The sequence below is a fragment of the Pelophylax lessonae genome (genome assembly GCF_965119305.1).
Source record: "Pelophylax lessonae genome assembly, chromosome: 12".
In the NCBI taxonomy this organism is placed as follows: Eukaryota; Metazoa; Chordata; class Amphibia; order Anura; family Ranidae; genus Pelophylax; species Pelophylax lessonae.
The window spans coordinates 9,862,704-9,888,963 of NC_138779.1; the positions used below are offsets into that span (position 1 = coordinate 9,862,704).

General features: G+C 43.3%; 1 protein-coding gene across 3 annotated transcripts in view; it reads left to right on the top strand.

Annotated features, from left to right (window-relative positions):
• Positions 1-1,226: 1,226 nt before the first annotated feature.
• The window catches only part of KCNAB2 (potassium voltage-gated channel subfamily A regulatory beta subunit 2), a 322,756-nt gene continuing 297,722 nt past the window's right edge, over positions 1,227-26,260 (top strand). For all 3 annotated transcript variants that reach the window (XM_082273335.1, XM_082273337.1, XM_082273338.1), the window contains exon 1: positions 1,227-1,322. The gene's annotated coding sequence lies outside the window, so the exon portion shown is untranslated. The remainder of the gene's footprint in view (positions 1,323-26,260) is intronic.

The following is a 26,260-nucleotide window of genomic DNA, read 5'->3' on the forward strand; positions in this document are numbered from 1 at the left end:
AAGGACCATGTTAGGACCCGCCATAATGCCCAAGTATGCGTAACAAAAAAATAAATATGTAAAATAAATAAATATGAATAAATAAGTAAATAATATAAATAAATAAATATGTACAAAAAAATAAAAAAAATAGAATGCAATCTTTTGGTAGTGGCTACATAGAAAAACTCAAAACTTTTTTTAATTTTTTTGAGCTAGAGGATCAGCATGACAGCCAGACAGCTCCGTTTCCATAAGGGGGTCAGCAGTTGCAATATTTTTTTAAATATTGTTGCATTATTATACTATTGTTGCATTTACTATTTTTTTTTTGCAATTTTTAAACTATTGTTACAATATTATTAATGTATTATTGTTGCATTCATTTTTTTTTTCAATTATTTTTTAAATATTGTTGCAATATTATTATTATTATATTATTGTTGCATTTGTTATTTTATTGTTGCGTTTATTATTTTTTTGTAGAAGCCTTATAAGAGAAACCCAAGTGTAGGAAGGACCATGGTAGGACCCGCCATAATGCCCAAGTATGCGTAACAAAAAAATAAATATGTAAAATAAATAAATATGAATAAATAAGTAAATAAATATGTAAAATAAACGTGTACAAAAAAATAAAAAAAGAGAATGCAATCTTTTGGTAGTGGATACATAGAAAAACTCAAAACTTTTTTTTATTTTTTTGAGCTAGAGGATCAGCATGACAGCCAGACAGCTCCGTTTCCATAAGGGGGTCAGCAGTTGCAGCCAATTTTTTTCCTTCCCTTTAATATCTGTGACTCAGAGCATCAATAAGCTGCATAACCATATTAAAATACATAGTGTGGAATTAATGCTGTTACCACCCCCCCCCCCCCTTCCTGTACTGCAGCTTTGCAGGGGGAAACCGGCTGCTCGCAGCACAGAACCCTGAACCACATCCTCTGCCAGAGATTACGGCTAGATCTGTCGTTTATGAGATTCCCCCCCCCCCCCCCCCCTTGCTGCAGTGGTCAGCAGGACCTATCACAGCAATCAATGCTGTTGCTGTATCATTTTGTATTGCATGCTTCTCTTTTTTATACAATGTAACATCCACACTATAGGTATGCCTATTGGTGACAGCGGGGTCTTGTTGCATTACATTGGGGAACTGCTGCATCATCACTTGTGCCCCCCGCCTCCCCCCCCCTCCTCTCCTGCTCACACCATCGCTACCCACCCAATTCTCCACCCTGCATTGCTGTGAAATGAGGACTTTCGCTCGGTAACGCTACGCTGTGCACTTGCTGCTCGCTTTTGTGCCTTCCCTCTGCAGACCGGTCAATGTCATTGCCGCAGCAGTGAGTTAACAATCTCCTTTTTCAATCGTTCTATCTCCGCCGCGCTTCGGGCTGATGGGGAGGAATTCTGATCTCGCTGTAAATTGCTTTAACCTGGAGATCTGCATTTTATTTTGTCGCTGTGCAGATCCTGCAGTAAAATTGTAATATAAAGATGCAGAGCGCAGACTTTATGGTTTGCAGATGATCCGTCTTTAGGGGGGGCTTCATGTATTGCAGCTCAGAGGTGTCGGTCGGTATTGCAGCAGATTGGAGGGTCGCGTTGTGTATTCTCGGTAGTTTGACACTTTAGGCAGCGGCTACGGGTGACGGCTGCATTTGTCTGACGCTTTCTGTGGTGAGGATGTACTGAGTCAGCCCATGTGGAGTGTATTATTGTGGATTGCATAAGCGGCGGCGGCAGTGGCGGTGGTGACTTCACATGGGGCAGCTCAGGAGCAGAGATCACGTTTTGTTTTTTTATTGTATTTTATCTATTTTTGTTTTTTGTGTATTTTATCACATTTTTTTATTGTATTTTTTTTTATTCTATTTAATGTATTTTGTTTTTTTTTATTGTATTTTCTGTATTATCATTTTTTTTTTTTTTTAAATTCTTTTTTTAAACAAAAGTAACATGAAACAAAGTCACAGCGCATACTCCGTATAGCAGAACAATTCTTGAGGTACACAAGGCAATATGGGTGCAAAATCATAATTGATCAAAGTAGCGAACATAAACATAGAAAGTCTTACAGAAAGGTAGAAGTCAGAAAGGACCGCAGTTATTTATGTATTTATTATTATATTTTATGTATTTATTTTTTTTTTTTTGCATTTTCTGTATTTTTTTATTGTATTTTATGTTTTTTTATTTTATGTATTTTTGTTTTTTGTATTTCTTCATTTTCTGTATTTTTTAATTGTGTTTTAGTTTTTTTATTGTCTCTTATGTATTTTTATTTTTTTATTATTTTATGTATTTGTATTTTTTATTATTTTATGTATTTTCTTTTTTTATTGTATTTTAGTTTTTTTGTATTTTACCTATTTTTATTTTATGTATTTTAGTTTTTTTATTGTATTTTATTTTTTTGTATTTTTACCTATTTTTATTTTTTATTTTATGTATTTTAGTTTTTTTTATTGTATTTTAGTTTTTTTGTATTTTACCTATTTTAATTTATGTATTTTTGTTTTATTGTATTTTCTGTATTTTTTTTTCATTTTCTATACTTTTTTTTAACTGTATTTTAGTTTTTTTTTCTATTTTATTTTTTTTTGTATTTTATGTATTTTTATTTTTTATTTTCTGTATGTTTGTTTTTTGTATTGCATGTTCTGTATTTTTTTTCATTTTCTGTATTTTCGTTTTTTTTTTTTTTATTGTACTTTAGTTTTTTATTGTTTTTTTATGTATTTATATATTTTTGTGTTATTATTTTTTTTTCCTTTTATGTATTTTTGTATATATTTTTTTTATTGTATTTATGTATTTTTTAGTTTTTGTTTATTGCATTGTTTTGTCTTCCTTAGTTTACAAAAAAACGTCCTATGTTGTTTTTTTATTTATTTCACACGTTTGTAAATAGTAATGTGTAGACAGAGGAGAATAGCTGGAACAAGAAAGGCACGCTGGGGCTTGTAGTGCTGCAAAGGCACGTACCGTCTAACTTTTTGACCTGTCCTTGAATAACGAATTGTGGGAAATGTTTGTGTGAATAAAATGTTACTTAAAAGTGGAACTTCACTCTCTCAATTAATAATTGATTATTTTTCATGCTGCTGGCATTAGTAAATAGATCGGAAGTTTATTAGATTTACTTGTTTATATTTCTTTTTTTTTTTTAATACATTTCTTCAGTTACTTCCTGCTTTCTTACCCTAGCCACTTGCCTACTGGACAAATTTTTCTCATTTGTGTAAAAATCCGTGTTTTTTTTGCTAGAAATTAATGTAATTGTACGCTGCCCTTAAAAAAAAAAACCCAAACCGTGATGTCCTAATACAAGCTGCTGCTACCACCTAAATGTCTTCCGCCATGAACAAGATGAATGAATAAATAAATGTGCTAGCGCTGCTAAAAAGGAATTGATGAAAAAGGCAGTGTTAAAAAACATAGAATGTGTACCATATAATTACATTAATGTGCCGTATAAAATAAGCATCTAATAAAGTGCAACAATAGTGCAGAGACTGCGTCTCTGATTAAATAAAGTTCAAGTGAGACAATAAAAAGCAGAGTGTAGAGACAAACACTCCAAAAGTGCCAATGTGTGATAAAGTCTCTATAGAAAGTGCAGCCTGGGCCTCATTCCATGTGTGTCCACTCCTTGGATAATGTGCTGAAATCACCAGGTGAAGTGTCTGCTAACCTCCATATTTCACCCACTAGGGGTCTACAGCAGTTTAAAGGTAGTTAAATATTGTAGGTCACTCCACTGCACTTGGGTGTTGAAAAATTAGCACGTGAAAATAAAAACGCCAATCTCCAATGGTGCAGGACCGACACGTTCAGGGGGCCTCCAATGGTGCAGTACCGACACGTTCAGGAGGCCTCCAATGGGGCAGGACCGACACGTTCAGGAGGCCTCCAATGGTGCAGTGCCGACACGTTCAGGAGGCCTCCAATGGTGCAGTACCGACATGTTCAGGAGGTCTCCAATGGGGCAGGACCGACACGTTCAGGAGGCCTCCAATGGTGCAGTACCGACACGTTCAGGAGGCCTCCAATGGTGCAGTACCGACACGTTCAGGAGGCCTCCAATGGGGCAGGACCGACACGTTCAGGAGGCCTCCAATGGTGCAGGACCGACACGTTCAGGAGGCCTCCAATGGTGCAGTACCGACACGTTCAGGAGGCCTCCAATGGTGCAGTACCGACACGTTCAGGAGGCCTCCAATGGGGCAGGACCGACACGTTCAGGAGGCCTCCAATGGTGCAGGACCGACACGTTCAGGAGGCCTCCAATGGTGCAGTACCGACACGTTCAGGAGGCCTCCAATGGGGCAGGACCGACACGTTCAGGAGGCCTCCAATGGGGCAGGACCAACACGTTCAGGAGGTTTCCAATGGTGCAGTACCGACACGTTCAGGAGGCCTCCAATGGTGCAGTACCGACACATTCAGGAGGCCTCCAATGGTGCAGTACTGACATGTTCAGGAGGTTTCCAATGGTGCAGTACCGACACGTTCAGGAGGCCTCCAATGGGGCAGGACCGACACGTTCAGGAGGCCTCCAATGGGGCAGGACCGACACGTTCAGGAGGCCTCCAATGGGGCAGGACCGACACGTTCAGGAGGCCTCCAATGGGGCAGTACCGACACAGCTCCCACAGCTTCTAAAAGTGAGCCAGTGGTGATTCCGATTCTCGGACCACTTTTATTGGTTAGAAAATGGCTGGCTGAAAATATATAAGCCCGGTATTCCACTGCCAACCGAGGACGTCATTAGTCTATGGCCTGGTCAGCAAATGGCTAGGCACATGATGTCATACATCTTAGGAGTCTTCAGGAGGGGACAAGAGGAGGAGGAGGGGCTTTCTCAGCTTAGTACACTTTCCTGCCTGCATGCCTAAGCTAAGGGCAGATGGACTCCAGAAAGTAAATGCAACAAATTTAAAGCATGGAGGCATGGATGTATGGGGGTGTGGAAGGATGGATAGAGATGTGGATGGATGGTGGAGTGGAAGGATGAATGGGGGGAGTGGACAGATGGATAGAGACGTGGATGGATGGGGGAGTGGAAGGATGGATGGAGGAGACATGGATGGATGGGGGAGTGGAAGGATGGATGGAGGAGACATGGATGGATGGGGGAGTGGAAGGATGGATGGAGAAGTGAATGGATGGGGGAGTGGAAGGATGGGTGGAGAAGTGGATGGATGGGGGGGGGGGTGGAAGTATGGATGTGGATGAATGGGGGAGCGGAAGGATGGGTGGAGAAGTGGACGTATGGGGGGATGTGGATGGATGGGTGGAGAAGTGGATGGATGGGGGGGGGTGGAAGTATGGATGTGGATGAATGGGGGAGCGGAAGGATGGGTGGAGAAGTGGACGTATGGGGGGGGGGGGTTTGATGGATGGGGGAGAGGAAGGATGGGTGGAGAAGTGGATGGATGGGGGGGGGTGGAAGGATGGATGCAGACGTGGATGGATGGGGGAGTGGAAGGATGGGTGGAGAAGTGGATGGATGGGGGGATGCAGATGTGGATAGATGGGTGGAGAAGTGGATGGATGGGGGGGGGGGGTGGAAGTATGGATGTGGATGAATGTGGGAGTGGAAGGATGGGTGGAGAAGTGGACGTATGCGGGGGGGTTTGATGGATGGGGGAGAGGAAGGATGGGTGGAGAAGTGGATGGATGAGGGGGGGGTGGAAGTATGGATGTGGATGAATGGGGGAGCGGAAGGATGGGTGGAGAAGTGGATGTATGGGGGGGGGTTTGATGGATGGGGGAGAGGAAGGATGGGTGGAGAAGTGGATGGATGGGGGGGGGGGTTGATGGATGGGGGAGAGGAAGGATGAATGGAGACATGGATGGATGGATGGATGGGGGGAGTTTGCTGTGAATATAAAAAATAATGAAATAGTGTTTTTGGGTTTGTGGCGTTCTGATCCTGTGGAGATCCACTTTAAGGTGGATGTAAACCTCAGACATAAAATCTGAACAAAGCACATCCCTCTATAGTGTGTACTTGTCTCAGTCCAGAGCACTAAGTATTGATGTCTGCTGCCTCCTTCCTCTGCTATCTGCATGAGTCACTTCTGACACCAAGAGATAAATGGTGACAGGGGACGGAGCTCCAGCACACAGCCTGTGATTGGTTGACTCCAGTTCCTTGTTCTGTAGGCTTAGTGGTCGCGGTCCGCTATGATAATTCCGTCTGCTTCCAGCTGTCCGTATTTTGTTTGTTTTCATGTTTTCCGCGCAAACCAACCTCGCCATTTTTCAAACGTGGAAGACGTACAAAGTCAATGTAACCACTTACACAACCATAAGTATTTAATAAGCTGTTTCCTTATTAATGAGTCGGCATGTGCCGGCCGACCGGGGAATACAGGCGGTGTCTCTGCAAGGATGCTTTCCCACCGCATCCTAGATGTGATTTTATTTTTATTTTTTTTTATATTAGTATCATATTTACTTCCCCTTCTAATTACATGGTAAAAGTGAAAATTAAAAAGCAAAAACCAAAAAAAAAAAAACAACAACTCGCTTGTTAGATTCCCAAAAGACGGCCATCCTGTATTTCTAGAGGGCACTGTAACTGGAGGATTATGAGAGCCGCCATTGCTGACCTATATTTAACCACATTTCTGACAAGTTAAATCAGTGAATTTGTTGCTAAAAGATTACTTAGAACTCCCAAACATTATATATATATATATATTAGCAGAGACCCTAGAGAATAAAATGGCGGTCTTTGCAATCTTTTATGTCACACAGTATTTGCGCAGCGGCCTTTCAAGCGCAATTTTTTTTGGACAAAATACATTTAAGTGAATTTAAAAAAAAAAACAAAACAGTAAAGTTAGCGCAATTTGTTTTTTGTATATTGTGAAAGATGATGTTACGCTAAGTAAATAGATACCTAACATGTCATGCTTTAAAATAGCGCGCGCTCATGGAATGTTGACAATCGGCAATACTTAAAAATCTCCATAGTCAACGCTTTAAAAATTTTTTAACGGTTACCAGTTTAGGCCCCCCTCACACTTGTATGACCTGAAAGTTGCGCGACTTTGACGCATGGTTTTGACGCGACTTTGATGCACGGTTTTGAAGCGACTTTGACGCACGGCTTTGCCGCGACTTTGATGCACGGCTTGGACGCGACTTTGACGCATGGTTTTGACGCGACTTTGATGCACGGCTTTGACACGACTTTGATTCACGGCTTGGACGCGACTTTGATGCATGGCTTGGACGCGACTTTGCCGCACGGATTTGACGTGACTTTGCCGCACGGGTTTGACGCGACTTTGACGCACGGGTTTGACGCGACTTTGCCGCACCTTTTTGACGCAACTTTATGCGCGGGTTGGACGCGACTTTGACGCGCGGCATTGACACGACTTTGACATGACTTGAAGCAATGTCTTATGTTATCTTGAGGTCTATGGACCTCAAGTTGCATGAAAGTTGGACCAAAAGTGGTGCAGGGACTACTTTCGTTTTTTTTATTTATTTATTTTTTATTTTAGGCTTTCCAGCCTGTAGGAGAGATCTGAGGTCTTATTAACCCCACATCTCCCCATAAAGAGGACCTGTCATTCACTATTCCTATTACAAGGGATGTTTACATTCCTTGAAATAGGAATAAAAGTGATAAAAAAAAAAAAAAAAATTAAAGAAAAAATGTAAAAAAAAACAAAATAAACAATAAAAACGATAAAAATAAAATAAACAATAAAAATAAAATAAATAATAAAAAAAGAAAAAGTGCTCCCTGTCCCCACGCACGCAGAAGCAAATGCATATGGACATCGCGGCCAAATATGTAAATGGCGTTCAATCCATACATGTGAGGTATCGCCACGAACGTCGGAGCGAGAGCAACAATTCTAGCACAAGGCCTCCTCTGTAACTCTAAACTGTTAACCTGTAAAAATGTGGTGCCCCGATCCCGCAGCTGAATCAACTATAGGAGACAGTCCTGACCTTTGCTGGACTTTCATGGAAGCACTGAAGCCTTCTTCACAGATACAGTGGAAATATTTTTTATGGGATTAAGTTCATTTTCATGGCAAAGAGGAACTTTTCAATTAATTGCAATTCATCTAATCACTTTTCATATCCTTCTGGAGTATCTGCAAATTGCCTTCCTAAAAACTGAGGCAGCAGACTTTGTGAAATTAAGATTTGTGTCTGTAACGGAACCGCGACCCCCACACTGTGTTTGTGGGCTTCTGTCAGAATACCGCTTCCTTCAGTCTTGAACATAGATATCAGATATTCTAGCCGCCTCCCATACAAAACTAGCCAAGAATAGCTTGTATAAGATCTGTAAAATTTATTGAACAAACTCACACCGAATATATACCCCACCAGGCCAGGTGAGCCTGATTACATTATCCTATGCAGATGAAATTGTGAACAGAAACATAATTAACCACTTGCCTACTGTGCACTTAAACACCCTTCCCATCCAGGCCAATTTTCAGCTTTCAGTGCTCTCACGCTTTGAATGACAATTGCGCGGTCATGCTACACTGTACCCATATGAAATTTTTATCATTTTTTTCACACAAATAGAGCTTTCTTTTGGTGGTATTTAATCATCTCTGGGTTTTTTATTTTTTACAAAAAAAAAGAATAAAGACCGAAGATTTGGAAAAAAAAAGTTTTTCTTATTTTCTGCGAGTAAATTTTGAAAATAAATTTTTCTCCTTCACTGATGTGCGCTGATGAGGCGGCACTGATAGGCTGCACTGATGGGCACTGATGAGGTGGCACTTATGGGCACTGATGAGGTGGCACTTATGGGCACTGATGAGGAGGTACTAATATGCCGCAATGATGAGCACTGATAGGCGGCACTGATGAGCACTGAGAGGTGGCACTGCTGGGCACTGAGAGGCGGCACTGATGGGCGGCACTGATGGGCACTGAGAGGCGGCACTGATGGGCACTGGCGGATGGCACTGATGGACACTGACGGGTGGCACTGATGAACACTGATGGGCGGCACTGATGAGCACTGATGGGCAGCACCATCAGTGCCCACACTCAGTGCCCATAGTGCTGCCAGTCAGTGCTTATCAGTGCCTAGATGAGCAGGCACTGATGGGCACTGACTGGCAGCACTATGGGCACTGATTGTGGGCATTGATGGGGGACACTGATGGTGGGCACTGTGGGCACTGATGGGGGGGCACTGTGTATGTTTTTTTACCTTTTAGTAATCAGGGCACTGGTGATCAGTGCCCTGATTACATGTCTCTGTGTCCCCGGCGCTGTGAGGCTCCCCCTCCTTCCTCACACTGCAGGCTCCGTGTGAGGAAGGAGCGCCGGCGATGAGAGATGATCTCATATGTTTACATATGAGATCATCGCTCATTGGACGGCCCGATCACGTGGTGAATGGCCGCTGTGATTGGCCATTCACCACGATCTGTGACCGGCTGTGTCCAAGGGACACGGCCGACACAGATTCTCCCCGCTGGGAGCGCGCGGGGGGCGTGTCACTGGGAGGCCGTTTAAAAACGGCCTCCCGAAAATTCGAGTCTGCGCTGCAGCCGTATATAGGCTGTAGCGCGGATGGGAAGCAGTTAACCTTAGCTAATTACCTAGCAATCTGGACAGAAACGGTAGGTGAATGGGAATCCACATTTAGACAATGTTATAATTAACATGTTAACTCAGCACTGCAGCAAGGCTAAATCAAAATACATTACACATTATCCTAAGTATAAACACAGAACACCTTATTAAACAGACAGTAGTAGGAGACCCCCAGTAGCAGACTGTCCGGCTCCTACATTGAAGTACATGGAATCCACATCTCAGCAAAGCTTTGATTATTTAGGAGTCGCAGACTTCATGGCAACAGGCTATAGGTCTCACAGTGTAAAGTGGGATTAAATCTTTATATATTTCTTGAGAGATATTGTTAATAAATATTACTGTCCCATTTGAAGTAATCCAAACCATCTTCTCAGTGTCTATTAACCTCTTCCGGACCGCCCACCGCCTTTTTTACTGCGGCAGGGCGGCCCTCCTGTGCAAACCGACGTAGACCTACGTCAGTCAGGCACACCTGTAGCTAGGGGGTGAGCGTGCGCCGCCGGCAGCGCTTCTGCCACCACTCAGTAGCAGGGAAGCCAATGCACGGGGCAGTTAGTAGTTAGTAGACGCAATAACTTTTGCGCAAACCAATCAAAATAAGATTAATGCTATTTTTTTTTTTACCAAAAATATGTAGCAGAAAACAAATTGGCCTAAAATGTTAAAAAATTTTGATTTTTTTATTTTAAGAATGTTATATAGCAGAATGTGAAAAATATTGTTTTTTTTTTTTCCAAAATTGTCGCTTTTTTTGTTTATAACTCAAAAAATAAAAATCGCACAGGTGATCAAATACCACCAAAAGAAAGCTCTGTTTGTGGGAAAAAAGGACATTAATTTTATTTTGTTTTGGCTGTTTTGAATGCTGTAATTTTTTTTAATCTGGCGCAAGTACCCGGAAGTGATGTCATGACATCACTTCTGGGTTTTTGCATGGAGACCCGATCAGAGCTGAATCCGGCTTTGATCCGGTCTTCGGCGGCCATGCAGGCTGGTTGCCCGGGTCTCCTGGTGGGACGGGAGACCCGGGCGAGCCGTGGGAGGGGGAGGTCCCCTCCCGCTCCTTGTAATGACAGCCGAGCGACTTCTCAACTGCATCGGTTGTCATTACAAGACAGCTGACCGTTGGCTATAGACGCCGATACCGGGTGAGACCTCTAGCTGCAGGCATCACCCCGGTACAAGCACTTTCCCGAAATATCGGCAATATCGGTAACATCCGGGGCCGATTCTGATATATTGGGGAGAGTGCATATCAGCTTTGCCGATATAATCTATTCGATCTCTAATCCAAATCATCTTCTCAGTGTCCATTAAGTAGCTGTCCATCATTTTCTTGGTCACCCCGTGCCCTTAATAGACACAGGATGACTTACACCTAAGAGGGGCCGAGGGGAGCTGGGAAAGGGATTTCTTCTAAAGGTGCTTTTCCACTGCATGGAACCGAATGGTTCAGCTCGCTTTTGCGTTTTTCCACTGCATGGTACGGTGTTGGTACGGTACGGCGGCGCTTCTCCACTACATGGAACCGAACGGTACGGCTCTCTTAAACAGTACCACCTCGGTTGTGTTTCCAAGAGGGCCGTACCGGTACCATATCCCACAATCCTTTGCATGCAGCCTTGACTGTTTGTCACTACTAGCCACTGATTGGTCAGAGAATCGTTGTTATCCCACCCACTTACTACTTTAGTGGAAAAGCAAACCGTACCAAACCGTTCCAACACCGTACCATGCAGTGGAAAACCAAACAGAGCCGAGTGGAGCCGAGCCGGTACTTGCAGTGGAAAAGTGCCATAAGAGGGCCGTACCGGTACCATATCCCACAATCCTTTGCATGCAGCCTTGACTGTTTGTCACTACTAGCCTCTGATTGGTCAGAGAATCGTTGTTATCCCACCCACTTATTACTTTAGTGGAAAAGCAAACCATACCGAACCGTTCCACCACCGTACCATGCAGTGGAAAACCAAACAGAGCCAAGCAGGGCAGAGTGGAGCCGAGCCGGTACTTGCAGTGGAAAAGTGCCATAAGGTAAGCTGGGTTCCACGGGCCCATAGTCAGTAGGCAGGGGGCTAGCCTGCAGTCCCCTCCAAAAGCCCCTGTCCTGAGTGAGTTTGTCACAGTGTCATTCCTAAACTTTTGGCCACGGCTGTATGGTGACCCCCCATTGAGGATGAGAACATGCTGAGCTACATATAAGAGCACAACACACTTATGACATTAAAGCATTCTTCTTTTCAAACATTTTAATTGGAGTCTGGTGGTATTTATCACCGGCTCTGCTCCAATTAATAAGTCTTTCAAGTTTTTAGTTCTATGGGACATGGAAATTGATGGGCCCTGTCTGTTGGTGATTTTCCTCAGTCTCTGCGATGGAAAACGATTGGTTTGCACACATGGTGTGCTGACTCGGTGAAATTCATGGAATATCCACACTGACTCTTTCATGAGCTTTTCAATGAGCTCTATTCAAGATGGCAATGGGATAACCATTCCAAAAATTGTCACGCCTCGTATCAATTTCTGTGTTACAGTTTTCAATATTAGCACAAAAGAGCAATACACAGAAATTGAGGAACTTGGAGGTTCTCCATTGACTGCCAGAGAAGAGCACTAGAAAGGTGCAACAAAGTATTTCCGTCTGTGGATTTAGATATAATTTGGTGGCCATAGATCATCCTGGTGAACAGACACAACATCATCCAGAACAGTAATGTGTGATGGTGACCTAATCATATTAAATTCAATGGGGAAGAAAAATTGGGTTCATTAACTTCTTGCCTCACACGTAATGCACATGTGCTTTAACACCCACCCGTCCCGTACAGAGCATCCGGAAACTATTTACAGGGCTTCACTTTTTCCACATTTTGTTATTTTACAGCCTTATTCCAAAATGGATTAAATACATTTTTTTCCTCAAAACTAAAATAAATCCCCCATAATCACAACGTGAAAGAAGTGAGTTTAAAATCTTTGCAAATTTATTTAAAAAATAAGAAAACGAAAAAAAAAAAATCCCATGTACATAGGTATCACAGCCTTTGCCATGACACTCAAAATTGGGCTTTTCCACTGATCATCCTTGAGATGTTTCTACAAGTTGATTGGAGTACACCTGTGGTAAATTTAGTTAATTGGACAGGATTTGGAAAGGCACACACCTGTCTATATAAGGTCCCAGAGTTACCAGTGCATGTTGGAGCACAAACCAAGCCGTGAAGTACAAGGAATTGTCTGTAGATCTCCGAGACAGGATTGTATGGAGGCACAGATCGGGGGAAGGGTACAGAAACATTTCTGCAGCATTGAAGATCCCAATGAGCACAGTGGCCTCCATCATCTGTAAATGTAAGACGTTTGGAACCACCAGGACTCTTCCAAGAGTGGGCTGTCCAGGTCAAACTGAGGGATCAGGGGAGAAGGGCCTTAGTCAGGGAGGTGACCAAGAACCCGATGGTCACTCTGACAGAGCTCCAGCGTTTCTCTGTGGAGAGAGGAGAACCTTCCAGATGAACAACCATCTCTGCAGCACTCAACCAATCAGGACTGTAAGGTAGAGTGGCCAGACGATAGCCACTCCTCAGTAAAAGGCACATGACAGCCTGCCTGGAGTTTACCAAAAGGCACCTGAAGGACTCTCAGACCATTAGAAACAAGATTCTCTGGTCTGATGAAACAAAGATTGAACTCTTTGGCCTGAATAGCAAGCGTCATGTCTGGAGGAAACCAGGCACCGCTCATCACCTGGCCAATACCATCCCTACAGTGAAGCATTGTGGTGGCAGCATCATGCTGTGGGGATGTTTTTCAGAGGCAGGAACTGGGAGACTAGTCAGGATTGAGGGAAGGATGAATGCAGCAATGTACAGAGACATCCTTGATGAAAACCTGCTCCAGAGTGCTCTGGACCTCCGACTGGGGGAAGGTTCATCTTCCAATAGGACAACAACCCTAAGCACACAGCCAAGATAACAAGGGAGTGGCTATGGGACAACTCTGTGAATGTCCTTGAGTGGCCCAGCCAGAGCCCAGACTTGAACCTGATTGAAAATCTCTGGAGAGATCTGTCGCTCCCCATCCAACCTGATGGAGCTTGAGAGGTCAAAGAAGAAGAATGGAAAAAACTGCCCCAAAATAGGTGTGACAAGCTTGTAGCATACTTTCTGGATGCACTGTACAGTATTTGCGTTCATGGATGGCCCAGGTCTCTGTGTTGAGAAAGCACTCATTGCCTGCTCCCAGAACAGTGATTGAGCTGTCTTAGACTGGACGGGAACCTGATCATGTGACAATCACTGCAATCGTAAAGATACGCTAAGGCTGGAAGGAGTTAAAGGAACATTTCCAGACCCCTAATCCCAAAAAAGGATTTTTATCTTTTTAAGCTTGTGAATTCCCCTCCTGGGCCTGTATTTGGGGGTGCCCCATTAAAGAAGATGCAGATGGACACGGGAGGGATGGCCTTGTCCCTTGGGCAGAATCCCTGTGTGAGGAAGTGTTTTTTTTTTTTATTTTTTATATGAGCGCACCCCAATCTACTGGTTAATCTGCAAATCTTTATTTTTCTTATCTGAACAAAAATATTGAACGTATATTTATAGGATGACTTTTTAATATAAATACTGTAATATTAAAGTATTTGGTCACTAAGAGTACACTAATAATACCCCTTGTAAACCTATATTTTTGCTTTTAATAATGGTATTCTCATTCAGCCCATTGCTTGATGGTGTGAAGACCTCCTTGGCCATGCTTGATGGTGTGAAGACCTCCTTGGCCATGCTTGATGGTGTGAAGACCTCCTTGGCCATGCTTGATGGTGTGAAGACCTCCTTGGCCATGCTTGATGGTGTGAAGACTTTGATGGTCATGCTTGATGGTGTGAAGACCTCGATGGTCATGCTTGATGGTGTGAAGACCTCGATGGTCATGCTTAATGGTGTGAAGACCTTGTTGGTCATGCTTGATGGTGTGAAGACCTTGTTGGTCATGCTTGATGGTGTGAAGACTTTGTTGGTCATGTTTGATGGTGTGAAGACCTTGTTGGTCATGCTTGATGGTGTGAAGACCTTGTTGGTCATGCTTGATGGTGTGAAGACGTTGTTGGTCATGCTTGATGGTGTGAAGACCTCGATGGTCATGCTTGGTGTGAAGACCTCGTTAGTCATGCTTGATGGTGTGAAGAATCTCGTTGGTCGTAGCAGTGAATTTCAGTTGGATCCTTTGAGTTGTTCTGAGTGGTCTGTTTAGGTGGGGTTTGGAATTCTGGGTCAGGCTGACAGCTGACCACTTGATCAGTGACTGCAATGCCGAGGGGACCCCCCCACCCACATTCCTGCACCTCCAAGCATGATGATATCAGCTGCCCAAATGCACTGTGAAGCACCCTAAGGCCTCCTGGGATGTATGGTGTTATATCCCAAGAGGCTTCACGGTACTACACAGTGCTGTAGATCAACCCCTCCCATGATGTTCCTCCTCCGGGGCCCACCCTCAAGCAATCCCAGGACAAGGCCATCTAGAGCCCAGGGAGAACATGCCTAAGTGCGCCCCCCCCCCCTCCCAAGATGTATAATTATGTGGCATCAAAAATACCCCCCCCCCAAAAAAATCGAGCACTAATCTGCATGCCCCCTCTAATCATGAATCCCCCCTTCCTCCCAGTACCCCCCTGCTGAAATCCCCACCCTGGCACAAATCCCCTCTTCCAAAAAAAAAACTTCCCGCTCTGCCCCTCAAATGTCCCCTCCGAGCACAGATTCTCTCCCCCTCCCACTCTAAATCCCTCCCTCCTAGCATTAACCCCCCCCCCCCACACACACAGATAAAAAATTCAGATCTTAGCACAAATACCCCCCACCCACCATTTTACCCTTTCTATCACAAATCCTCTTTAACTATCCCCCTCCCCAAATCACCATTCCTAGCACACCTCCCCAAATTTCCCCTCCTAGAACAGCTCTTAAAACCTGCCAGTCCCCTCCCCAATCTCGTCGTGGTGCCCCCCCATCTCACATGATACCACAGTGCCAGGGGCAGCTTCCTCTCCTGCCCACCCCTTGTTCCTGCCCTTCCCGCAAGAACCCAGAAGAGACAGTTGCCTTCTGATGAAGTCAGAGAGGAAGATGGCAGCATGGGATTGAGTGAGCAGCAGGGCAGTGAATCCCCAAAAAACAGTGTGGCATTTGCTAGGCTTGTTTTTTTTTGCTTTGTTTTTTTTTTTTTAGTTATTATTATTATTTATTATTATTATTTTTTTTTGTGGATAATGCAGCAAAAATGGTGAGATGTGAATTTTTACATGAGGAAGGAGGAGTGCAATTCCTCTTTAGCAAAACTCCATATTTTTTTCTTTTTAATAATCTTCTCACCTTTTGTTGCACCACTGATGTGTTTCAGGGCTCCTCCCACACTTTTTACCCTGAGATAATTTGAAGATTGTATTTTTTTGTTCACATTGATCTACATTCCAATTACTATATAGTTCTGAAATTATGGCTCATGTATATCTATAGTGCCTGAAAGTCAGTGAGATTGATCCATTGAGCAGGCAGAGAATTCTTACTTTGCAAAGTCAGCGTTTGAAAAAGGCGACATTGTGTTCACTGCAATCTTCCATTTGTCATTTAAGCAAAAATCCCATTTTTAAAAATTATCTCAATATTGATTGGCTTTTCAAAGTAGCTTAAAAAGATTTTAAATCTATTGATACAATGTAAGGATTTTAAATTTGTAGATGCAATGTAAACATTTTTAATTTATCAATCTAATTTAAACATTTTGAATTTATTGATACAATGTAAAGCTTTCTAATTTATCAATGCAATATAAAGTTTTTTAATTTATTGATACAATGCAAACATTTTGAATTTATTGATACAATATAAAGCTTTCTAATTTATTAATGCAATATAAAGATTTTAATTTATCAATGCAATATAAAGCTTTTTATTTTACCGATTACAATGTAAAGAATTTTAATTTATAAATGCAATATAAAGATTTTTTTTAATTGATACAATGTAAAGATTTTTAATTTATCAATACAATGTAAAAAATTATAACTTATCGATACAATGTAAACGTTTTTCATTTATTAATGCAATATAAAGGTGTTTTTCATTTATCAATGCATTTTTAAAGATTTTTAATTTATCGATCAAATTTAAAAAATTATAATTTATCGATACAATGTAAAGTTTTTAATTTATTATTGCAATATAAAGATTTTTTAATTTATCAATATACTATAAAGATTTTTAATTTATCGATAACATTTAAAAATTAAATTTATCAATACAATGTAAAGGTTTTTCATTTATTAATGCAATATAAAGATTTTTATTTTATCAGTACAGTGTAAAGATTTTTATAGAGAAAACTCCACACCCGTACTATGAAAAATAAAATTTCTAAATCTTAAAGCGGAGTTCCACCCTGGAATTTTTTTTTTTTTTTTTAAATACCCCCGGGACAGTCAGGGCTAGTGCATTCCACAATGGCTAGCCTCTGATCTGTCCCGGGTTGCACTTACCTGTTAGGACAAATACTTACCTTGAAAACGTCTTGTCCAGCGCTGCCATCTCAGATGTGGGCAGCTTGAAGCCAGCGAGATCCTCTTCGGCGTCCTCTTCCGCCTTCTTCGGTCCCACGATGCCCTGCGCCGGCCCCGACGTCACTTCCGGGTCGCGGGCATGCCCAGAAGCTGTTTAGAAGGGGATGACGTGCGTGCCCCGGAACTGACGTCGGGGCCGGTGCAGGCGCAATGATTCCTGGGAGCGATGACGTTCAGCTCCCAGGAATCATTGCAGAGCCAGGAAGTGACGACGGGCCGAGGAAGAAGGAAGTAAGGTAAGTATATTTTCTTCGCTACGAGGTAAGTAAAAAAAAAAAAAAAAAATGCGATTATCCATTTCTTTTTCAGGTGACCCGGAGCGAGAAGATGGAGGTAAGTATAAAATTAGGGTGGAACTCCACTTTAAAACTTGTCCATGTATAAAAGTAAAAAACAAACTATTTACTAGTCCATGGAGTCCAGCATTGTCTTGCTTGTAGGGAAAGATTACGCTGCTCCTCTCTGGTGCCGCCATCTTGAATTCATTTTCCGCGCATGTGCAGACGCACTGTGGGGATCTTTGCCAGGTCTTAGGGACCTGACAAAACCCTATGATGTATCTGCACATATGCTGGAACCCTTGAGCATGTGCAGTAAACTGGGGAACCCCCTGCGCCGGTTCTGAGCTTGCGTTGGATCCCGCATACTGCCTCCTGGGGGGGATTGATGTAGAAATCCCAGCAGGCAGTTTGCAAAAATGTGCACATGCACAAAAATGGTGCAACAGATACCAGAGTGACCCGCAGCGTTCCTGCGCATGCGTAAGGTCTGAGGACGTTATCCTTGTCTAGGTGAGAATGATGGACCTGAACTTTAGGGGAAAAAATTTACTTAAACAAAAAACAAACAAAAAAACTTTAGTAAATCGCCCCAATGTGTCTTTCACCAGTAGGATCCAATGGGAGGGTTGTGTTCTCCTGCATGGTAGGAAGTTAGACAGGCGCAGGCTGACTGTTAAAGTGTCGATGGGAGTTTATGATCTGATTGTGAACATCAGAGAGGCTTGGAAACACTTGTGTTCCAGCCCACAGAACCTCGCAGTGATTTGAACCTCGCAGTGATTAGAACCTAGCAGTGATTAGAACCTTGCAGTGATTAGAACCTCGCAGTGATTTGAACCTCGCAGTGATTTGAACCTCGCAGTGATTTGAACCTCGCAGTGATTTGAACCTCGCAGTGATTTGAACCTCGCAGTGATTTGAACCTCGCAGTGATTTGAACCTCGCAGTGATTAGAACCTCGCAGTGATTAGAACCTCGCAGTGATTAGAACCTCGCAGTGATTAGAACCTCGCAGTGATTAGAACCTCGCAGTGATTAGAACCTCGCAGTGATTAGAACCTCGCAGTGATTAGAACCTCGCAGTGATTAGAACCTCGCAGTGATTAGAACCTCGCAGTGATTTGAACCTCGCAGTGATTTGAACCTCGCAGTGATTTGATCACACAGACATTTCTCCAGCGTTAACGAGTGTTACCCATAAGGACAGTCCTGAATTATATGGAGCTCCTGTAACTCGATACATTGTTTACTTTGCATCCCAATGACCATAAAGTATTTTGGCAGCGAGTGTTAACTGACCCTTTATTTTGTTACTTGTCGGAGCAATTTACATAATTGGGAACACACAAATGGCGCTTTTCCACTGCATGGAACCAAACAGTACGGCTCTCAAAAACAGTACCTACTCGATTGTGGTTCCAAGAGGTACCATATCCCACAATCCTTTGCATGCAGTCACTACTAGCCACTGATTGGTCAGAGAATCCCACCCACCCCGTTGTTATCCCACCCACTTAACTTTAGTACTACTTTAGTGGAAAAGCAAACTGTACCGTACCGAACCGTTCCGACACCGTACCATGCGGTACCAGCAGTGGAAAAGCAAACCGGGCCAAGCAGGGCCGAGTAGAGCCGAGCCGGTACTTGCAGTGGAAAAGTGCCAAAATGGTCCATTGGACTTATGGAATCGGTTCGGTGTAAAGTTTTATTCTGTACTAAATATAAATTAATTATTATATGTACAGTATATACTTTGTGTGTATCTTTATATAATAAAAAAAAATATATATATTAAAGAGGGGGCATCTCCTACGTCTCTCGGAGAAGTTGTCTTGACAGTAATCGGATTGGTACCCCATAGCAGGAAGGAGATACATGCAATGTTAGTTCCTTTTGGAACAACTTTATTGTTCCTGCAACCCTGCAGCCCCCTCTCAGGAGATCGTTTGGCGCCCTTTGTTCCGTTTTTTTAACTCCAATGGAAAACCCTGAAGAAGCTGCATAGCGAAACGCGCAGCGATTCTTTGGGTATATTTGCACATTAGAACCCTGTCGATCCAGGCACATGAAGTCGGTCATATTTATGGTCCTCAGACATAGACCCTGGTATTTGGGTTAGTTTGGTTTCGGAGCATACTGTTGCACAGTTGTGCATATTCATCTCTGTGATGGTTTTTATGTAATTTTAGATAAATAAATTATGTTTGTATTTATACTACTTAAGATTGTTCGTTATTTGTGAGATTAATCAGTGGATGCCTACAAAGTCCTATTATCCTTGGAGGTTACTGTCCTTTTTCTTTCCCCCTTAATTTTTGTGTGTGTGTATATATATATATATATATATATATATATATATATATATTTATATATATGGCAGTCGGGGGGAAGTGTGTGGTGTACTAGTGACAGTCAGTGGAGAAGTGTATGGGTGCAGTGGCAGTTAGCATAGAGGTGTGTGGGTACAGTGGCAGTTGGCGTAGAGGTGTGTGGGCACAGTGGCAGTTGGCGTAGAGGTGTGTGGTGTACTAGTGGCAGTCAGTGGAGAAGTGTTTGGGTACAGTGGCAGTTAGCATAGAGGTGTGTGGGTACAGTGGCAGTTGGCGTAGAGGTGTGTGGGTACAGTGGCAGTTGGCGTAGAGGTGTGTGGGCGCAGTGGCAGTTGGCGTAGAGGTGTGTGGGTGCAGTGGCAGTCGGGGGGAAGTGTGTGGGTGCAGTGGCAGTCGGGGGGGGAAGTGTGTGGGTGCAGTGGCAGTCGGGGGGGGGAAGTGTGTGGGTGCAGTGGCAGTCAGGGGAGAAGTGTGTGGGTGCAGTGGCAGTCAGGGGAGAAGTGTGTGGGTGCAGTGGCAGTCAGGAGGGGGAAGTGTGTGGGTGCGGTGGCAGTCAGGGGGGAAGTGTGTGGGCGCAGTGGCAGTCAGGGGGGGAAGTGTGTGGGTGCAGTGGCAGTCAGGGGGGAAGTGTGTGGGTGCACTAGTGGCAGTTAGCGAAGAGGTGTGTGGGTACAGTAGCAGTCGGGGGAAGTGTGTGGGTGCAGTGGCAGTCGGGGGGAAGTGTGTGGGTGCACTAGTGGCAGTTAGCGTAGAGGTGTGTGGGTACAGTAGCAGTTGGGAGAAGTTTGTGGGTGCAGTGGCAGTCAGGGGGGAAGTGTGTGGGTGCAGTGGCAGTCAGGGGGGAAGTGTGTGGGTGCAATGGCAGTCAGGGGGGAAGTGTGTGGGTGCAGTGGCAGTCAGGGGGGAAGTGTGTGGGTGCAGTGGCAGTCAGGGGGGAAGTGTGTGGGTGCACTAGTGGCAGTTAGCGAAGAGGTGTGTGGGTACAGTAGCAGTTGGGAGAAGTTTGTGGGTGCAGTGGCAGTCAGGGGGGAAGTGTGTGGGTGCAGTGGCAGTCGGGGGGAAGTGTGTGGGTGCACTAGTGGCAGTTAGCGAAGAGGTGTGTGGGTACAGTAGCAGTTGGGAGAAGTTTGTGGGTGCAGTGGCAGTCGGGGGGGAAGTGTGTGGGTGCACTAGTGGCAGTTAGCGTAGAGGTGTGTTGGGGGGGGAGTGTGTGGGTGCAGTAGCAGTCAGGGGAGAATTATGTGGGTACAGTGGCAGTCAGGGAAGAATTATGTGGGTTCAGTGGCAGTCGGGGGGGAAGTGTGTGGGTACAGTGGCAGTTAGTGAAGGACTTTAGGGCCCTTTCACACTGAACAGTTTCTGATGTGCTTTTGATGTTTAAAAAATCCATGAAAAATTTATCCCTTTAAATCATTTGGAACTCTTCACACCAACACTCTGCAGGCGTGGTGCATTTTTAAAAGTCCTGCATGTTCAGGTGTCACAGGTGCATGCTGGGAGACAGAAATCCTGAAAACATGTGATGTGTTTTTGCACATACCACGTGTTTAGGAGCCGGAGTGTGAAAGGGCTCTAAAGCCCCCCTTTATGATTTCCAGGTTTACATTCTATAAGTAGCTCAGTATGTGCGCTCTTCTAACGCACTTCATCGTTTCCTTGGAGAGCCGCGTGGCTACAAATCACTGATATAAGCAGGAATGAAATTCAAGATCCACATGCATGCGTGTGTTTTCCCGTGTCATTCACCCCACACATAGGACACGGGTCATGGCGTGGGACAGATCAGCTTCTGCTAGGGTTTTGCTTCCTTTTATATGTTACTTTATTATTGCTTCTAATTTATTTTCCCAAAATATTTTTTTTATTGCAGCTGTGTAGATGGACGCAGCGTGATGAGAATCCGGGCCGCGTAAATAGCCGGCTACACAGCCCAGCCCTGGGAAATGATCCTAAAGCTGGAATCTAGACAGACAGAAAAGATCTGTATTCATTATTACATACATTGTATCTTTGTACCCCAATGTGGCCCAATATCAGATTCTTGCTGTCAGTGTTAATTTCGTAGACTAAAATATTTTCGACTTAATAAATACTATTTTAGTAGACTAAAATACGACTAAAACGAAAATGGCATTTTAGTCAAAAGACCATGACTAAAACGAAATTGAATTTATATCACAATGGCTAAATCTGTGTCATTAGTGCATGTTCAAACCTTAACTACTTGCTGACCGCCGCAAGTACATATACTGCAGCGGTCAGCCCCTCCTGGGCAAAGTGACGTACCGGTACGTCACCCGCCCACGAGCCAAAAGGGGGCGAGTGCGCGCCGCCGGAGGCGCGCTCCCGCCCCTGTTCGTTCCTGACATACCCGTGCGAGTGACCGGTGGCTCGCGATCTCCCGCCGGAGAGGGAGAAAGGCAGGCGGCTGATGTATACAAAGCCGTCTCTCATTCTCCCTGGTGTAACTGCAGAGATCATATGATCCTGCTATGTAGGATCGTATGTCTCTGTGGTTACATGAAAAGCCACGCCCCTAGGGACACACTTAACCCCTTGATCACTAATCAAGTTAACCCCTTCCCTGCCAGTGTCATTTTTACAGTAGCAGTGCATATTTTTAGCACTGATTACTGTAGTAATGTCACTGGTACCCCCAAAAGTGTCAAAAATCTCAGTCAGGGGTCCGATCTGTCCGCCGCAATGTCGCAGTCCCACAAAAAAATCGCAGCTCGCCGCCATTACTAGTTAAAAAAAAACAATAAAAATGACATAAATCTTTCCCGTAGTCAGTAAACGCAATAACTTTTGCGCAAACCAATCAAAATACGCTTATTGCGATTTTTTTTTTTTTTTACCAAAAATATGTAGCAGAAAACAAATTGGCCTAAAATGTTAAAATTTTGATTTTTTAAATTTTTTTTTTTTTGAGAATTTCATATAAAAAAAAAATGTGAAAAATATTGTTATTTTTTCAAAATTGTCGCTCTTGTTTGTTTATAGCCTTGGTCCTCAACTCCGGTCCTCGGGACCCACTAACAGGCCAGGTTTGCAAGATAACTAAATTACATCCCAGGTGATCTCATTTGCTGCTCAGTGACAGTATTCTAGTCTGCATCTCCCTAAGGTAATACTTAAAATCTGGCCTGTTAGTGGGCCCCGAGGAACGGAGTTGAGGACCACTGGTTTATAGCACAAAAAATAAAAATCGCACAGGTGATCAAATACCACCAAAAGAAAGCTCTGTTTGTGGGAAAAAAAGGACATCAATTTTATTTGGGTACAGCGCCGCACGACCGCGCAATTGTCTGTTAAATTCACGCAGTGCCAAATCGCAAAATAGGCCCTGGTCTTTGAGCAGCCAAATCCTCCAGGGCTTAAGTCACTTCTGGATCGGAAGGATTTACCCCCTTAATGACCAGGCCGTTTTTTGTGATTTGGCACTGCGTTACTTTAACTGACAATTGCGCGGGTGTGCGACACTGTACCCAATTGTCCTTTTTGTTCCCCACAAACAGAGCTTTCGTTTGGTGGTATTTGATCACCTCTGCGATTTTTATTTTTTTGCGCTATAAACAAAAAAAAAGCAACAATTCTGAAAAAAAAAAACATATTTTTCACTTTCTGCTATATAACATTCCCCAAAAAAAAAATCTAAAATCAAATTTTTTCATCATTTTAGGCCAATTTGTTTTCTGCTGCATATTTTTGGTAAAAAAAAAAATAAGCGTATTTTGATTGGTTTACACAAAAGTCTACTAACTATGGGAAAGATTTATGTCATTTTTATTGTTTTTTTTTTTACTAGTAATGGTGGCGATCTGCGATTTTTAGCAGGACTGCGACATTGCAGCGGACAGATCAGACCCCTAAGTGACATTTTTGACACTTTTGGGGGGACCAGTGACATTACTACAGTAGTCAGTGCTAAAAATATGCCCTGTTACTGTACTAATGACACTGGCAGGGAAGGGGTTAACACTGTAAGTGATCAAGGGGTTAAATGTGTACCTAGGGGCGTGTTTCTAACTGTATGGGGGTGGGACTTGTGAAATGATCATAGAGACATGTGTTCCTATATAGAAGGATCACAGGCGCTCTGTGATCATTCCAGGGAGAAGAACGGTCAGCTGTGTTTACAACATCCGACCGTCCTTCTCTCTCAGCGGGGAGCGATCGCGGCTGGCCAGCGGCAATTGGAGCCGCCTGCCCCGTGCATCGGAGTCCCCGCTGATGTGTGGGGGGGGGGGGGAGCGCGCACCGCCAGCGGCACACGCTCGCCCCCTAGCTGCAGGCGCGCGACCGCCATATACTTACGTTGGTTCGCGCAGGAGGGCCGCCCTGCCGCAGTATAACTGCGGCGGGGGGGAGGGGGCGGTCAGGAAGCGGTTAAGGGAGTAAATAATGTTTGGCAGTTCTAAAGAAATAATGCATTAAAATTTATCTAAACCCATTCGATTTTAGTCGACTAAAATACGACTAAAAGTAAAGCAACTCCGATTAACTAAAGTACGACTAAAACTAAAATGGCGTTTTAGTCAAAAGATTATAACTAAAACAAATTTGAAATTTGATGTTAAAGTTAACACTGCTTGCAGTCTCTGTACAGATGGAATGTAAGAAGACAGGCTCGATGGGTTTGCTGTATTTAGCCTCAGGTGAGCCGCTTTACCTGCCAAAAGATTTGTATTTCCATGCTGTCCTTAGATTTTCCCAGCCAAGTACAGTAGATGAAACCACTTCCCACCCAAGGCTGTCATATGACGTCCTGGAATTTGAGTGGGGATATCGGGATGATGGGTGCAGCTGCAGGTGTCAATCAGATATCATCTTTTCCAGTCGGCGATTCCCTTCACTATAAGAACAATCCTAGTGGCAGTTCAGCTGCTTGATTGTTCTTACAGGCGGCGGGAGGGGACGTCCTTCCCCCTCCCGCCACCCTCGGGTGCTTCTACCTGCGAGCCAGGGAAGGAATCCACTGGCGGCAGAAGTTTACCATAGAGAATACTGAGGACCAGATGGTCCCCGGCAGTCTCTATGACCTTCGGAGGCCTGGATGTGACGTGATGACGTCACATTATTATATTATTATTATGTAGTATTTATATAGCGCCAGCAGTTTACGCAGCACTTTACAACTTGAGTGTAGACAGTAAAAATACAATACCCTTCAATACAGAAGGAATCAGAGGACCCTGCTCCTTAGAGCTTACAATCTAAGAGACACATCCGGCCAGGCAGATGTAAACACTTCCGTGTGTTCGGCTGGAAAGCCAAAATCTTTTTTTTTTTTTTTTTGTATCTGTCTTTCCTGCCTAGAGGAGAGATGAGGGGTCTTACAGACCCCACATCTCTCCAAAAAAGAGGACCTGTCATGCCCTATGTCCTCTTTTTTACATTCCTTGTAATAAGAATGAAAGTGATCCAATAAAAAACTAAAGGGAAAGTGTAAAAAATATAAAAATACAAGAAACAATAGAAAAAGGAAAATTTAAAGAGCCCCATCCCTCCGTGCTCGCACGTAGAAGCAAACTCATACATACGTCGCACCTGCAGAAAAGGAGGACCTGTCATGCCCTAGGTCCTCTTTTTTTACATTCCTTGTAATAAGAATGAAAGCGATCCAAAAGAAAAAAAAAAACTAAAGGGAATGTGTAAAAATATAAAAATAAAAGAAACAATAAAAAAAAAAAAAAAAAATGAAAGCGCCCCATCCTTCTGAGCTCGCACGCAGAAGCGAACTCATACATACGTCGCACCCGCAGAAAAAGGGGACCTGTCATGCCCTAGGTCCTCTTTTTTACATTCCTTGTAATAAGAAAGAAATTGATCCAAAAGAAAAAAAACTAAAAAAACTAAAGTGAATGTGTAAAAATATAAAAATAAAAGAAACAAAAAATTTAAAGCGCCCCATCCCTCCATGCTCTCACGCAGAAGCGAACGCATACGTACGTCGCACCAGCATATATAAACAGCTTTCAAACCACACATGTGAGGTATTGCCATGAACATTAGAGCGAGAGCAATAATTCTAGCACCAGATCTCCTCTGTAACTCTAAACTGGTAATTTATTAAAATTTTTAAAACATCACCTATGAAGATTTTTAGGTACTGAAATTTGGCGCCATTCCACGAGTGTGCGCAATTTTTAAAGCGTGACATGTTGGGTATTTATTTTCTCGGCGTAACATCATCTTTCACATTAAAAAAAAAAAAAAATCGGGCTGACTTTAGTGTTTTGTTTTTTTTCTTTTTTTTTTAAATTCATAAAACGTTTTTTTTTTTTTCAAGAAATTGTTTGAGAAATTGCTGTGTGACATAAAAAGTTGCAACAACCGCCATTTTATTCCCTAGGGTCTCTGCTTAAAAACATTTATAATGTTTTGGGGTTCTGAGTAATTTTCTAGCAAAAAAAAAAAATGATGATTTTTCCATG